General features: G+C 35.0%; 1 protein-coding gene across 10 annotated transcripts in view; it reads right to left on the bottom strand.

Annotated features, from left to right (window-relative positions):
• The window catches only part of ATP8A1 (ATPase phospholipid transporting 8A1), a 208,611-nt gene that overhangs the window by 83,729 nt on the left and 109,684 nt on the right, over window positions 1-15,198 (bottom strand). The gene's annotated exons all lie outside the window — the stretch shown is intronic.

The raw sequence follows: 15,198 nt of genomic DNA, 5'->3' as shown, positions 1-15,198 counted from the left end.
TCTCATCTACCTAAATGGGGGAAAAAAAGAGAACAAACTAGATTGTTAGAGAAATCTGGCTTGCCAGATGGACACAGGTAATAGTGTTCTTGGTCCTAAATCATAGAAATGCACAGCGATGGACTAAGATTTAAACTTTTCTTTCCATCATGTGAGCAGGCACTGTCACTAGCTGGGCATCCTTCTGAAGGGCTCTGCAAGTCACAACCAACGCTGTCTTACCCCATTTTTCCCGTGTTCTAACCTCCAGCACAATCCATTTCAGCATTTATCTTTCTGCTCAACCTTTATTTTCCTTTTGCCTTCATTTCTTATTTAAAATATAATACAAGGAAAGAATAGGTACAAGGGAAACTAAGTGCTAAGGATAGTGGCTGGGTTGGTAATAACAAAGAAAGCATTCCATTTCCTATTTTCCTCTAACGTTAAGTTCTGTTTACTTATCACCAAAACGGAAGTCTAAAATTAGTCCCAAGTCTTGGTACGCATGGAAAATAAAGTTGAATATATATATAAATAAGTGTATATGTTTGTGTAGTTTATAATAATTAGGTATGATCTGGGCTACAAATAGGAAAATTCTGACATACAATGGCTTAAGTAAATCAAGATTTAGTTTTCCTTTTATAAGGAGCATTGAAGTAGGTAGTTGTGGGTATTAGATTTGTGGTACAACCATATCTTAACTCATTCTCCAGATTTCTCTCAATGTCTCAAGGCAGCTGTCACAGCTAGAATTATAACAGCCACAAAAAAGAGTATAATACCAACTGCATCTGTCCCTTATTTGAAAAGCAAAAATGTTTCTAAAAGTCCTCAGCATATTTCCAAATATGACCAACTGACCAGACTGTGTTACATGACCAACAATACTTATTATTATTTAGCTTTTCCTCCAGCCTTCACAGTGGCAGTGATAGGCAGAGTGGGGTGGGAATGATGTTAAATTAGCCAGCCAGCAGTCTTTGCCACATGCTTAAATACAGGTGAGCATAATATACACATTAGTATTTGTATGTCCACGCATGCATATGTGTGTGAGTATGTGTACAGATACACACACATCTCCTATTGCCTTGCCTCGAGAAACCAGGCTCATCCTGTAAGGCCAAACTCAATATGCACTGCTTCTTTTAAGCTTTACATCTTAAAACAAGTTGTACCCTCTGCTGTGCTCTATAGAACTTTGCTCTTGTTCTTCTTTACACATATTAATTTATCATATTAAGATTAGCTGTTTAAATGTATGACTCCGGTAGTTTTGTTCAAGAGTAGGGATCATGTTTTGTTCATCTTTATATGAATACATTCGTTTGCTGAATGAGTGAACGACCAGAAAAAAAAAATCTCAAATCCAAATTTTATTAAGCATTGTTGCATTCTAGACCATTTTCTTTTCAACATATTCCAAATAACTTATACGGCTATTAGAAGAATTTGCATGACTTCTTAATATACAAAATATAAGTTAGGAAGGGAAATTTCTTTCTTTAAAGGGACAGTATTATTTTATTATCTTTAATGGGAAGCAGATTTGAAATCTATCATAAGCCGATAATTATCATCAAGAAGTTCAAATATGAAAAGGAAGAATAGTTCAGCATCAACTATGCCAATATCATAATTGTTGTATTTCGATGTTTAGACAAGACAATAGTTCTATCAGTTCTTTTAGCTATGTTTAGGGCATTTGCAGCTAAATCATTCTGGCCCATATCCCAGCAAAGATCAAGATGTAGCTGTGTTCAAATGTTAAATATTCTACGGAAGGCATGATAAGATTTTCAAATGATCATGTAATACCAGCTCTCAAAATTTTCTAAAATAAAAAATTATTTTTTATGATATGTTTTGTAAAACCCCGAAGTAGATAATGTGCAAGCCAAGATGTGAATGCATTCATTAGAAATATATAAACAAGTATATTTGTATATTTTCTAACTTTATGTTAAGGGGATAAATGAGTTCAGCAAGTACAGGTATGTATTACCATGCACAAATCTAATAAAAATAAAACAACTGTACTGGGGAGATCACATTGAAAATATTTTAAAGAAGGAAAGCACCTGGTTTTGCACAGGTGAAAAAAATTTTTGTTTTTGAACCAAGCAAAAATAATAAAATTACAAGGAAGGTTAACTTGGAGTGTGTTGGTGGCTATGATAACAAGAATTTCTAAAAAAGGGTAATGAAATATTTCTGAATATTTAGCAAAACTATAATGGGTCCACTTTGATGCCTATAAAGGAAATATTGTGTTCCAGAGCCTGTTAACTTTCCCTTTACCTTAAGAGCTCTTCAAGCACAGCACACACTCATTTTAGTGGAAGTCTCTGCAGTCTCCTTTTTTTTGGGTCTGGTGTCATTTATTGTGAGATTAGCATCTTGAGTGATAGGCTGTTCTGCCTCTGGAAATTAATATCTTTAGCTACATATGACATTAGAAAAAAAGATTTGAACTTTGCATGCTTTTCCTGATCATAACACAAGAGTGTTTAGGCCATAATCAATTTCACCTCAAACATGTATTACCTTACACAGATGGCCACTAATGGGCACTATGGGAATTACATATTCAGCAAGTGTTGAAACATGATAAAATTCCCATGGCATTTATGGAATTAAAAAAAAAAAAAAACCCAAACACTAATTTTACTTTCAAAATGTCACTATGCCAAAAGTTGTAAAAGTTTCAAGTTGATGACCCTCTGACATAATGTAGATTTGGTTATCATTGAAAAAATCATGAAATAATATTTATTTACCTAGTAAAGCCCTCAATAATCTGATTTTCTTTTTCCCATATTCATAATATATGTAGAGTTCTAAAAAAAGGCATATAAATGTAAAATTTTTACCTTAGTAAAGATAAAAAAGTTCCAGAGTATTTAAAAACTGTATGGTACAATGTATTATGGCAGATTTAGACTTTTTTTTTCTTTTTTGCTAAATAACAGAACCTAGTGACCTATTTCCTTATTAGCAAATATTTGTTAGTGCTTAGGTTTTGTATTTTTAAAAAGTCTGTGATGTGCTCCTAAAGGAGAAAAGTATAATTAATTTTATATCAACTTAGGCTTCCGATTACAACATGGACTATTTGGTAAAAGTCCCTTTAAAGACAAATAATAATATCGATAAGCAAAGTTTTACCACAGGAATAAATATGGATAAAATACTAGTAACATTTGGTAACCTTTATTTCAAAATAAAATACGATCGTGACTAGGAATTTGAAGAAATATTTCCTTAACAGAGAAAATGTATGAGACACTGCTAAATGCTTCACATTTACTAATTCAGTTAATAGCTTCTTGGAGACTGAGTAAATTATCTAAGGTCGAACAGAGGTACAGCTGAGCTATAACGGTAAAAACAAAACCCTCAGCACAGCCAAAGTCAGCAAATGGGAAATAAAACAGATTAAATGAAAGTTAGAATTTTATTCTAGTCATCAGGTTTTTTAACTTGTCTCTGTTCTTTAGTCTTTAGTAATACTTTCTTGCTATGAATGGGTTTCAGTCTCACCAGCCAGGTGTACCTATCTCCCTGTTTCCATATGTAGGCCCTAGAGTCACATTTAGGGACTGGCTCCATTCCAACCATGCACGTGCCTACATTCATTCACTTACAAATATATACACAGGTCGAGCTGGGCAAAGTGGTGGGATACAAGAGTGTGTTCCCTCCTTCAAGGAATCTGTATTTCAGATGCATCATTAGATTTTTTGGATTCCCCTGCTACCACCCCCATCTTTTTTTCTGATTATACTCCCTTGCCTATTACTGGTATCTGTTTCTCCTAGGCCCTGCCTACCTAGCTGTTATCAAGCCCCAAGTCATTGGCCATGGGGCCAGGAATCTGAATCACTTGAAGGGCTTATTACACACAGGTTGCTAGGCTCTACATCTAGAATTTCTCAAAGAAGGTCTGAGGAAAAGCCTGGAGATGTTCAATAGTGACAGTGCTACTGGCTTGAGGACCTAACTCTGAGAACTAAAATCTAGAGCAAGGTTGACAATTTTTTCCTGTAAAGGGACAAATGGTAAATATTTTATGGTTTGAGAGCCAGACATTCTCTACTGCAACTACTCAATTCTGTCATTTAACATGAAACTAGCCAAAGACAATAGATAGACAAATGGGTAGAGCTGTGTTCCAGTAAAACTTTATTTACAAAGATAGGTAGTGGTTGGATTTGACCCTTGTGGAGTCTGCACACTCCAGATGCAGGGCACTTGTGAGGAGCCCATCTCTGCACTGGGCTTCTCCCTGACAGATTACTCTAGATACTTCCTCATCCAACCCCTACCTTTCTTTCTTTGCTTGGCCTTAGACTTCCTGCTTCTAGTTCTCTTTCCTCTCCTGGTAATTCTAACTACAGACAAAACCCTTTTAACTTTAATATAGGATTACCACCAGAGAGAAACAGTACTCCTCCCAAATAATTACAATACTGCATGTCACAAACTATCTTAAAAGTAAATGCAAATTTTCCATGAGTACCAAGGAAAAACAGAAGAAAGAGGTATCCTCTTAGTCTGGGTGGCTCAAGAAACCCATCTCACATGAGTTTACACTTGACCTTAAATCCTAAACAAACAGTCAAGCAATTAGAAATGGGGAGGGATGGGGGAAGGAATTCCAAACAGAAGAAATCACATGTGCGAAGACAGAGGTATGCAAAAAGCATATTGTTTGAGAAGTTGCCATTTAGTCAATATGGAAACAATAAATGAAGTGAGGTATGGAGGTGATTTAAATAATACTGCTTTAAAAGGGTTGTTCTGAGGATAAAACTGGACTAATCATTTCAATTTTTTTTTTTTTTGAGTAGAATATTTGGGAAAAGATAAGGCTGGAAAAACTGGCAGGGAATAGAAATCGAAGGGTCTGTGGTTATTATGAGGATCCCAAGGCAAAGGGTATCTTGGGAAACATCTCAGAAGGGGAGGGACAGAATCAGATTTAGGTTTCATAAAGTTCACTGGTGGCCAACTTGGGATGGATTAGAAGAATTGAGGCCACAAGACCAGATCTGAGGTTATTGTGGCCATCGCACTCTTTAGCTTTAAAATACGGTAACCCTGAAATGTGGATGTGCTGGTGGCAGTGGGATCCTCAGTCATTCTACAGCGCTGGCTCGCAGAGGCTGCCGGGCTCCTCTCTGCTCTGCATCCTACTCGGCATCATCTACTCATTTCTTTTTCTTCTCAACATCTTTTTACTGCACAATGGATTTTATTTAAAAGAATACAACCTCGTATTTCTTGGCCTTCAGCTTAAGCTGAGCTATAGTACACTAAAAGTATTAAATCACTGGAATGGCTGATTGGCCTGCAACCAGTTAGTTTTTTCAAGGCCAAAAAGTAGGTTTCAAGTTGGTGCTTCCTGAACCACAGAAATCATATGTGAACTCTCATCCACCCAAGGGTTTGCCAAATAAGACCAGAATTCACACATCCAGATGAAAAGCATCAGAGTTTGAGAGGCGATTGGGCGTAGCCTGCAAAAACAACACATCCATCTTATCTGAGTGAGAAGACAGCAATACCCAGTGTGGGAAATCTACCACGAAGTATTCCTAATAAGGAATCCACCAGGCCAGAAGGGAGAAGCATGTGCTTGGAAGTCCAGTGAAATCTGAAGTACTTTAAACAGGAGGATAACAGGGACAAATTGAGGGAAAATCATGAAAAACATATTTCCACTTTCATTTCAAAGGAAAATAGAATACATGAGAAGGAGCACATAAAGGCTCCCTCTTTTCCTCAGTGGACCTGAACTGTCAAGGCCTCACAGCCCCAAGTGCCATCTAGTGATTACAAAGCTACTCATTTGGTTACATTTAATTTTCATGTCTATAGCATTTTACATTCACATTCATTCTTGCTTTCTTCTAAACCCAGCTGGCAGAATAATATGGAATGAAGACAGAACTGGGATTTGAATTCTATTAACCACTGGAGATATGTTCTTCAACAAGTACCTTAACTTACCTATGAATTTCTACATCAGCAAGTTAAGGCCAATAATACGAATTTCATTGCGTTGTTCCAAAATTAGATTAGCTCCCTCAAACTTGTGTGTGTGTGTGTGTGTGTGTGTGTGTGTGTGTGTGTGTGTGTGTAGAATATCAGGAAAAAATGTTGAGTACTTACCTCTGACACTACTATATTTTTTCATATAACATATGTGTTCTGTTAATATTAATTATGTACATTACAAAAGCAAAAACAAATTATAAAGGAGATGTGATCAAACGTAAGCAGAAACAGAAGTTGTAGCATTTCCTTGCTTCCCCAACAAATCATCTTGTGTATCCCACTTTAGAGGCCCCTGAACTAAGCAATCAGGGTAAAGAGCAGAGGACTTGAAGCTTAGTATATGCTCAAAAAGTGGCAGGTCTTATTAGCAGATAACCTGAAAGACTGCAAATGTTTTTAAGCAAATAGTAAAATAGGAAACTACTGGAATTTTAAACCACCAAATCACCAGTACATCATGCAAATTTTCATCTAGTACATTTCACTTTCTGGTACAAATGAAAGTGATATTTGCAGCTACTAAGAATAGAAGTAGTAGTTTTATCTGAAAAAGCATTCCATTCTAATACAGAAGTTACTGTGAACTTGGCAGTCACAAATGTTCACAAAAAGTCCTGTTTTCTATTAAGTTTTATATTTCTTTAGGAATCCTCTAAACCACTCATTGCCACATGTTGCAAAAGTCGCGAAACTGTTGTATTTAGTCACACTGAGTGTAATGGTTGATCTATATTACACCACATTAAGTCAGTCTTCAAAAAGTCCCAGAAATATCAACCATATTTTGAGGAAGAGTAAAGAACATAATGTAAAAATCATCACTACCTCACTGTTCAACCTTAGTGCTCTCAGTACTCAGGGCATTACGCCCTGTTGAAATTATATTTTTCAGTTTACAAGTTTACTGCCTATCTCCTACCACTAAAATAAAACAGAAGTTTCTCTATTCTTTTCCCATGCTGTGCCCCAGAGCCCAGAACACAGTCTGCCATGTGTTCGGGCTTTTGTTGTTGAATCCTTCCAACCATGTGCTTCTCACATTTACATATTAAATAACTTGGGAGACAGGTTTTTTAAAAAATTGAGTCTAAGTTTCTAATGAATGCAATCTTTAAAATTATAGGCCCCACGTATCAAAACTTTTGGGACACAGCAAAAGCGGTTATAAAAGGAAAGTTCATATCATTACAGGCCTGTCTCCAAAAACAAGAACAAACCCAAATAAACAGCCTAACACTTCAATTTAAAAAACTAGAAGAGGAAAAACAAATAAAGCCTAAAGTCAGAGAAGGAAAGAAATCATCAAAATTAGAGCAGAAATAAATGAAATTGAAAACAAAAAAAAAAAACAATAAAAAAAATAAATGCAACAAAGAGCTGGTTCTTTGAGTTGGTTAATAAAATTGACAAATCCCTGGCTAAACTCTCTAAAGAAAAAAGAAAGGACACAAACAAAATCAGGGATGAAAGAGGGGAAATTACGGCAGACACTGAAGAAATACAAAGGATCATAGAATATTATGAAAAAGTATATAACACTGAATATAATAACCTAGAAGCAATGGACCAGTACTTAGAAAAATACAAACTTCCTAGACTGAATCAAGAACTGGAAAATCTAAATAGACTGATCAGCAGTATGGAAATTGAAACAACCATTAAAAACCTACCCAAAAGTAAAAGTCCAGGACCAGATGGCTTCACCAGCAAATTCTACCAGACATTCAAAGGAGATTTAATACCTAGTCTCCTCAAACTTTTGCAAAAAAATTGAAGAGGAGGCAATACTTCCCAACTTGTTTTATGTGGCCAATATTACCGTGATACCTAAACCTGGTAAAGATAACACAAAAAAAGAAAACTATAGACCAATATCTCTCATAAACACAGAAGTAAAAATCCTAAGTAAGATACTAGCAAACCGAATACAGCAACATATTAAAAAGATTATATACCACGATCAAGTGGGCTTCATCCCAGAGGCACAGGGATGGTTCAACATATGCAAATCAATTAATGTGATATACCACATAAACAAATTAAAAAATAAGAATCATATGATCATATCAATAGATACAGTACTTCAACAAGATACAGCACTCATTTATGATCAAAACACTTAACAAAAGCGATATAAAAGGAAAGTACCTTAACATAATAAAGACCATATACGGCAAGCTCTCAGCCAACATTATACTTAATGGTGAATAACTAAAAATCTTCCCTCTAAGATCAGGAACAAGGCAAGGATGTCCATTATTGCCACTGTTATTCATATACCATTGGAGGTCCTAGTGAGTGCAATCGAGCACAAGAAAGACATAAAAGGCATCCAAATAGGAAACAAAGAAGTCCAACTGTCACTATTTTTGGATGACATGATTCTCTATATAGAAAACCCTAAAGACTCCACAACAACACTACTAGAAACGATAAACAAATATAGTAAAGTCTCTGGATACAAAATCAAGGTTCAAAAATCCATAGCGTTCCTATACTCTAATAACAAAGTGTCAGAAAAAAAAGTGGAAAAATAATGCCTTTTGCAATTGCAAAAAAATAAATTAAATACCTAGGAATAAATCTAACAAAACATATGAAGGACCTATATAATGAAAACTATAAGACCCTATTAAAAGAAACTGAAGAAGATACAAAGAAATGGAAAGATATTCCATGTTCTTGGATTGGAAGAATCAACATAGTTAAAATGACCTTATTGTCTAAAGCATCATACAGATTTACTGCAATCCACATCAAAATCCCATGGGCATTTTGTAAAGAAACAGAATAAAAAATCATCAGATTTGTATGGAAACACAAAAGACCCCAAATTGCCAAAGCCATCCTGAGAAAAAAGAATGAGGCCGGAGGCATCATTCTGCCCAATTTCACATTATACTGTAAAGTGACAGTAATCAAAATAGCATGGTATTGGCAGAAAAAGACACACAGACCAGTAGAACAGAATCGAGAGTCCAGAAATAAATCCATATTTATATGGGCAAATAATTTTCAACAAAAACGTCCAAAATATACAATGGAGAAAGGAAAGCCTCTTCATTAAGTGGTGCTGAGAAAACTAGAAAGTGACATGCAAAAGAATGAAACGAGACTGTTGTGCATCACCACATAACAAAATTAACTCAAAATGGATTAAAGATCTGAATATAAGACCTGAAACCATAAAATGCATAAAAGAAAACATAGAAACTAAACTCAAGGATTTTAGACTTAAAGAAGATTTTATGAATTTGACCTCAAAAACAAGGGAAGTAAAAGCAAAATGAATGGGACTACATCAAACTTAAAAGCTTCTGCTCAGCAAAAGAAACCGTCAACAAGGTAAAGAGATAACCATCTGAATGGGAAAATATATTTGCAAACAACGCCTCCCATAAGGGCCTAATATCCAAAATATACAAAGAACTCGTATAACTCAATAACAACAAAAATACAAACACTCCAGTCAAAAAATGGGCTGAGGCACTGAACAGACACTTTTCCCTAGAGGACATACAAATGGCCAACAAATACATGAAAAGATGCTCAACATCACCAGCTCTCAGGGAAATGAAAATCAAAACCACAACGAGATACCATCTCACACCTGTCAGAATGGGACTATAAACAACAGGACAAGTAATAACAAACGCTGAAGAGGATTCGGAGAACTAGGAACCCTCATACACTGCAGGTGGGACTGCAGACTGGTATAGCCACTACGGAAAGCGGTATGGAGATTCCTTATAAAACTAAGAATTGACCTACCATATGATGCAGCAGTCCCTCTACTGGGTATTTACCTCAAAGACTTGAAAACCTATATCTGAAAAGATATTTGCACACCAATCAATGTTCACAGCAGCATTATTCACAGTGGCCAGGACATGGAAGCAACCGAAGTATCCTTCAATAGATGATTGGCTAAAGAAGCTGTGGTACACATATATAATGGAATATTACTCAGCCATAAGAAGAGATGAAATACTACCATTTGCAACAACATGGATGGACCTTGAAATAATCATACTAAGTGAAATAAGCCAAACAGAAAAGGTTAAAAATCACATGATATCACTTATATGTGGGGTATAAACCTAAAAGCAACAAATGCACAGGACAAACAAACAGAGACTCATGAACATGGACTAGAGGGGGGGAGGGGGAAAATAAAAAAAATAAAATGTTAAAAAAATGTATATATAGTATGAAAAAACTAAATGAACTGGCATTTATATTGCTAGAAAAAAAAAATTATAGGCCTCCTTTCTAACATCTCCCTAAATCAATCCTTAGTGACAATACACTGATATCAACATCTTTAATGTGCAGAAAGCATGAACTAAGTCTGTGATAGGAATCAGGCTTTCATTAAGCAATCACTTATGAAGTAAATTTAGCTACTGAATAAATTATTTAATTGAATCATTAATTTATTTGTCAAATATTTACTCAGTGATTAACATGGGCCAGATAGGCAGGAAATGGAGATACAGAAATGAATATTATTAAAACAGTCCCTGCCCTCATGCAGCTTCAATCTAGTGGAGGATATACCTTAATCATAAATTACAAAATGTGTGTAAAACACAACATTGCTATCTTATTCAAATGAGAGCTACATAATGCCCAAAATACAGCTTTCTGACCACAGGCACATGGCGATAATGTGGGTTCAGTTCTGGACCACCACAATAAAGGAAGTATCACAACAAAGCTAACCAAACAGTTTGTTTAGTTTCCCAGTCCACACAATAGTTATGTTTATACCATACTGTAGTCTACTAAGTATGCAATAGCATTATGTCTAAAAAATAATGTGAATACTTTAGTTAAAAATACTTCATCGCTAAAAAATGCTAAACATCTTCGGAGCCTTTAGTGAGTGGTAATTTTTTTGCTGGTGGAGAGTCTTCCTTCTGTCAATGTCTGCTAAGTGATCAGAATGGTGGTTGGTGAAGGTTGGTGAAGGTTGGCTGTAGCAATTTGTTAAAAAAGACAACAATAAAGTTTGCTGAATCCACTGTGACCTTTCCTTCCACTTGAACACTCAAGGGCCACTGTAAGGTTATTAACTGGCCTAATTTCAATATTATTGTGTCTCAGGGAATAGGGAGGCCTCGGGAGAGGGAGAGAGATGGCTGGTGGTACAGTTAGATCATACACAACATTTATTGATTAAGTTCACCATCTTACATGGGCACAATTTATGGTGCCTCCAAACAATTAAAATAGTAACATTAAAAATCACTGATTATAAATCACCATAATAAATATAATAATAATGAAAATTTTGAAATATTTCAAGAATTACCAAAATGTAATTGGCTCACAAAGTGAGCAAATGCTTTTAGAAAAAAGGGGCCAATAGACTTGCTCCATGCAAGATTGCCACAAACCTTTGATTTGTATTTTTATAATGTCTGCAGAGCACAGTAATGGGAACAGCAATAAAATGAGATATGTCTGCATTTTTAAGCTTAGAAATTATTCTCTGATTCATAATCTATTAAAAAAACTTTAATAGATAAAAATTTTGGATGTTTTCATTTTTAAAAAATATATTTTGCAATCCATGCCTCATAACAAGAATAATTTTATCACTAGGAAATACTTCTTCCAATTATTGCCCAGTCTAGACAGGTATAACATCTCACTGTTTTCTGTAATGCTCAAGATAAATAATTTATTTTCATAAACATTAGAAGTGATTAATTCATAATTTATGCAATGCTAAAGATGTAATTAAAATTTTCCATTGAAGCAAATATAACAAAAATTTCAAAAAACTTATGTTTACTATGAAGACAGGTGTTTATTTCTACCAATATTTTAATTTTAAGATCTTTGTTGATAAGATCATAGCCCTCTGTACTATTTATTTGCAAAGGAACCCAGCAGTGCAGTATGAATATGAGGCAAAAACAAACGAAAAACCCCACAAAACCATGAGTCTTAGAAATATGTTAGAATTAATGCAAAGTGGCAGATCAAAGCAGGTGAGAAATTTCAGCATAAGACTTCATAATTACTCTGTTATTTGATATTTTTCCTGACAAAATACAAATAAACAAATTCTTGATTTAAATTTATTTTAAAATCCAAGTTTTAAAAATATAGACCAACAGTATAAGTGGTTTCATAATCTAAAATTACAAGGCCAAACACATTAATTATCTTTCAAAAGAATGAGGTTAAAGAAGGTAAACGAGTCAAGTGCGCTGTCTGAAAGCATGAGACAACTGTAAATTCTCTCAAGCGGTGACAAAGGGAAACAAAGAGGTGTCACTGTCCACACACCCGAAGTAATGCTACAATTCTCCTCAAATTGGGTCAAGACACCGTAAGTATCTGATTGGACTCTAATAATCCCTTCTGCATTTAACTATCTTCTTGTTCCTGAACAATTTTGCCATCCTAGTAATAAATGTCACCTCTTGGCCTATATTTAGTAACAGAAAAGAGATGTTTCAGTAACATCTTGAAACAATTCATAACATTAGAATTAATTTTTTTTTTAAATCCTGAAAAGTTTGCCATCTGAATGCAAGTGTTAGAAGTCCAAATCATGTAACTTCATAGCGTCTGAGATGATATTTTATAGATGAATGTAAAAATCCTAAATTCTCTTATCTAATAGTGACTGACCACAGAGATAACCATGTGTGAAAGACTTTTTCAATCCCCTATGTTAACTTTCCTTTACTGCGCCCTGAGGGTGATGGGAGTGCATTCTAGTGCCTAGATGAGCTGGGGTAGAAGAGGGAAAAATAACTGTACCAAGGGACAAATATCATCATCTTCGTGGATGTTCTTGGACTATTTGCATTTTTTTAAAGCTTACTATAAGAGTTATACCCCCTAGAAAACAAGGCTTTAACTACATTTCAATAAGTGAATTACTTGTTTGAACAAACAAACACTGTAGGGATAAGAGAGCAGAGTTTAAAAGAGTAATCTTAATCATATTATAAAATATTCACTTATTTTGTTACATATGAAAAACATTCTTGTTTTCAGGAAAAACTCTACTTTTCCAAATTTTGATTGCCTTTAATGTAACACTACATGTCAATGGCATTTTGCATCATTAATTCAAATAGGTTCAGAAATATCCTGTACAGAACCACGATGATGTCCTGATCTTTTCTTAAAAGGTGAGAGAAGATGCCTGCAGTAATTTTGAAAAACGTATTTTCTAAAAATTTCACACAGAGATGGAATATTATATGGTTCTTAAACTGTGCTCAGTGGAGTCCTGGACTCTTGCTCATGGACCATGATGAGGGCAAGGTGGAGGCTGAGTGGAGAGCCAGCTTCTCCCCACACCCTCTAATCTTTAACTAGAGCAGCTTGACTGTTACCTGTTACATATATTATGAATCAGGCAATATTTTGTTTGGAAAGTGGGTTCTGCTCTAAAAGAGGGAGAGGGTGACGGAGAGATCTGAAAGCCACCCAGTTTAAAATTCACTATCTTATACGGTAAGTCCAATAATACAGTCTACATAAAAAATAGATTCCAATCACATTTAAAAAAGATTACAGAATCAACATGTGTAATTTAAAATAGCCAAGGAAGAAGCCAAAATGGATAAACCCTAGGGTGACATACCAGCAAGATCTGTGGTCTGACACGCTGAAACCTGCCTTGCTAGGGTGGTTTTAATGGCAGTCACCCACAGCTCCTATTGAATACTAACTTCAGTTGGTTTAAAGAAAGAATGGAAGTCCAGACAAATGAAGACATGATATCACTCTGGCTCTAGATTGTTAAAAACCCTACAGTCTTGAAACGATCAGGGTTGGAAAAAACATTTTTCAGAAAAACAGCCGGCTCTCAGTCGCAGAGACCCCTCCTTGTCACTGAGCCTATCCCCATGCCTTCCCCTAAAAAGACATCTGCTCTTCTTTAACTGGTGAAATAATCTTTTGAGGCTCATTTTAAAAGTTACCACCTCTCTGAAAGTTACCTTTGGATCAGGTTTGAAGATCACTCTTTCGGGTTCCTTCAGATTTCCTTAATGAATTTGTTCAGATCATGATACTCAGAGGGACACGACCAAGTGTTCCTTATTTGCTTATGCATCGCTGATAACTAACATCTATTAACCACCTAATGAAAGCTAATTAAGTGAATAAATAAATGAAACTACAATTTCTGGGATACGAATGGATTAGGAAACCAGTCCTAATTTGGAACAAGCTAGCTGAACAGTCTCTTCACTTTTCTGGATCTTAGATTTTTCAATACATTCAGACGCCAGTGCATAAGAACTAAAGAGGAATCATCTATAAATTCCTCTTTCCATTTATTTTAGGTAAGAGCCAATCTTAAGGGAGGCTTCTGTATTCGTAAACTAAAAAATCAAACATATATGTTATGAATGCCTCAGGCAAATTAAATTTCAATGTGACTCATGATCTCCACCTGCTGGAAAATGAGTGAACATCTATTCCATTTAAAAGAGGGAAGTCACAAGGCTTTTAATAACAGATATTTAATGCACGCAACCACTACCACCACCACCACCACCACCACCACCATCATTGTTTAACCTACAAAATCTAATCTAATCTATAAACTCTAGGACATTCAGATTAATAATGTTAGGCACTTTAAATATTCAACTCCAGAATAGAAACAAAATTTGATTAGAATTTATTTTCAAATATTTTAGTTACTTATTGTATATTAATTCTATCTCACTGCCATGGGGGGAAAGGCTACATTATATTCAAGCCATGTAGAAAAAGAGGAAAAGGAAAAAGAATAATTTCCAAACAAAGTTATTTTTAATCTTTTTACTTTTCTAAAGAGGATAAAAAGCAAAAGATTAAAAATCAATGCTATTAGTGCTTTAAGACAACGTGACTTTGGTTGGAGAGATTGAAAGAGTATAATCATGGCTTCATAATAAAATATTATTTTATTTCACCAAACAATACCCCAAGGCATAATCATATAAAAGACGTTAGGAAAAAAAGAGATAGAATTGATTCAATAACTTGATTGATAACAAGCCTGTTGCTGTATATGCACATCTAAAATTGAGGAGGGGGTATCAAGTTGGAAGGTACCATACACGCTATCACAAGACTTCTGAGAAATAATATTAAATATAAGGGAGGTATGAGAAACAAATG

The sequence above is a fragment of the Rousettus aegyptiacus genome, unplaced genomic scaffold (genome assembly GCF_014176215.1).
Source record: "Rousettus aegyptiacus isolate mRouAeg1 unplaced genomic scaffold, mRouAeg1.p scaffold_m13_p_10, whole genome shotgun sequence".
In the NCBI taxonomy this organism is placed as follows: Eukaryota; Metazoa; Chordata; class Mammalia; order Chiroptera; family Pteropodidae; genus Rousettus; species Rousettus aegyptiacus.
Note: the sequence above shows the minus strand (reverse complement) of the source record. Positions and strands in the feature narration are given on the sequence as shown.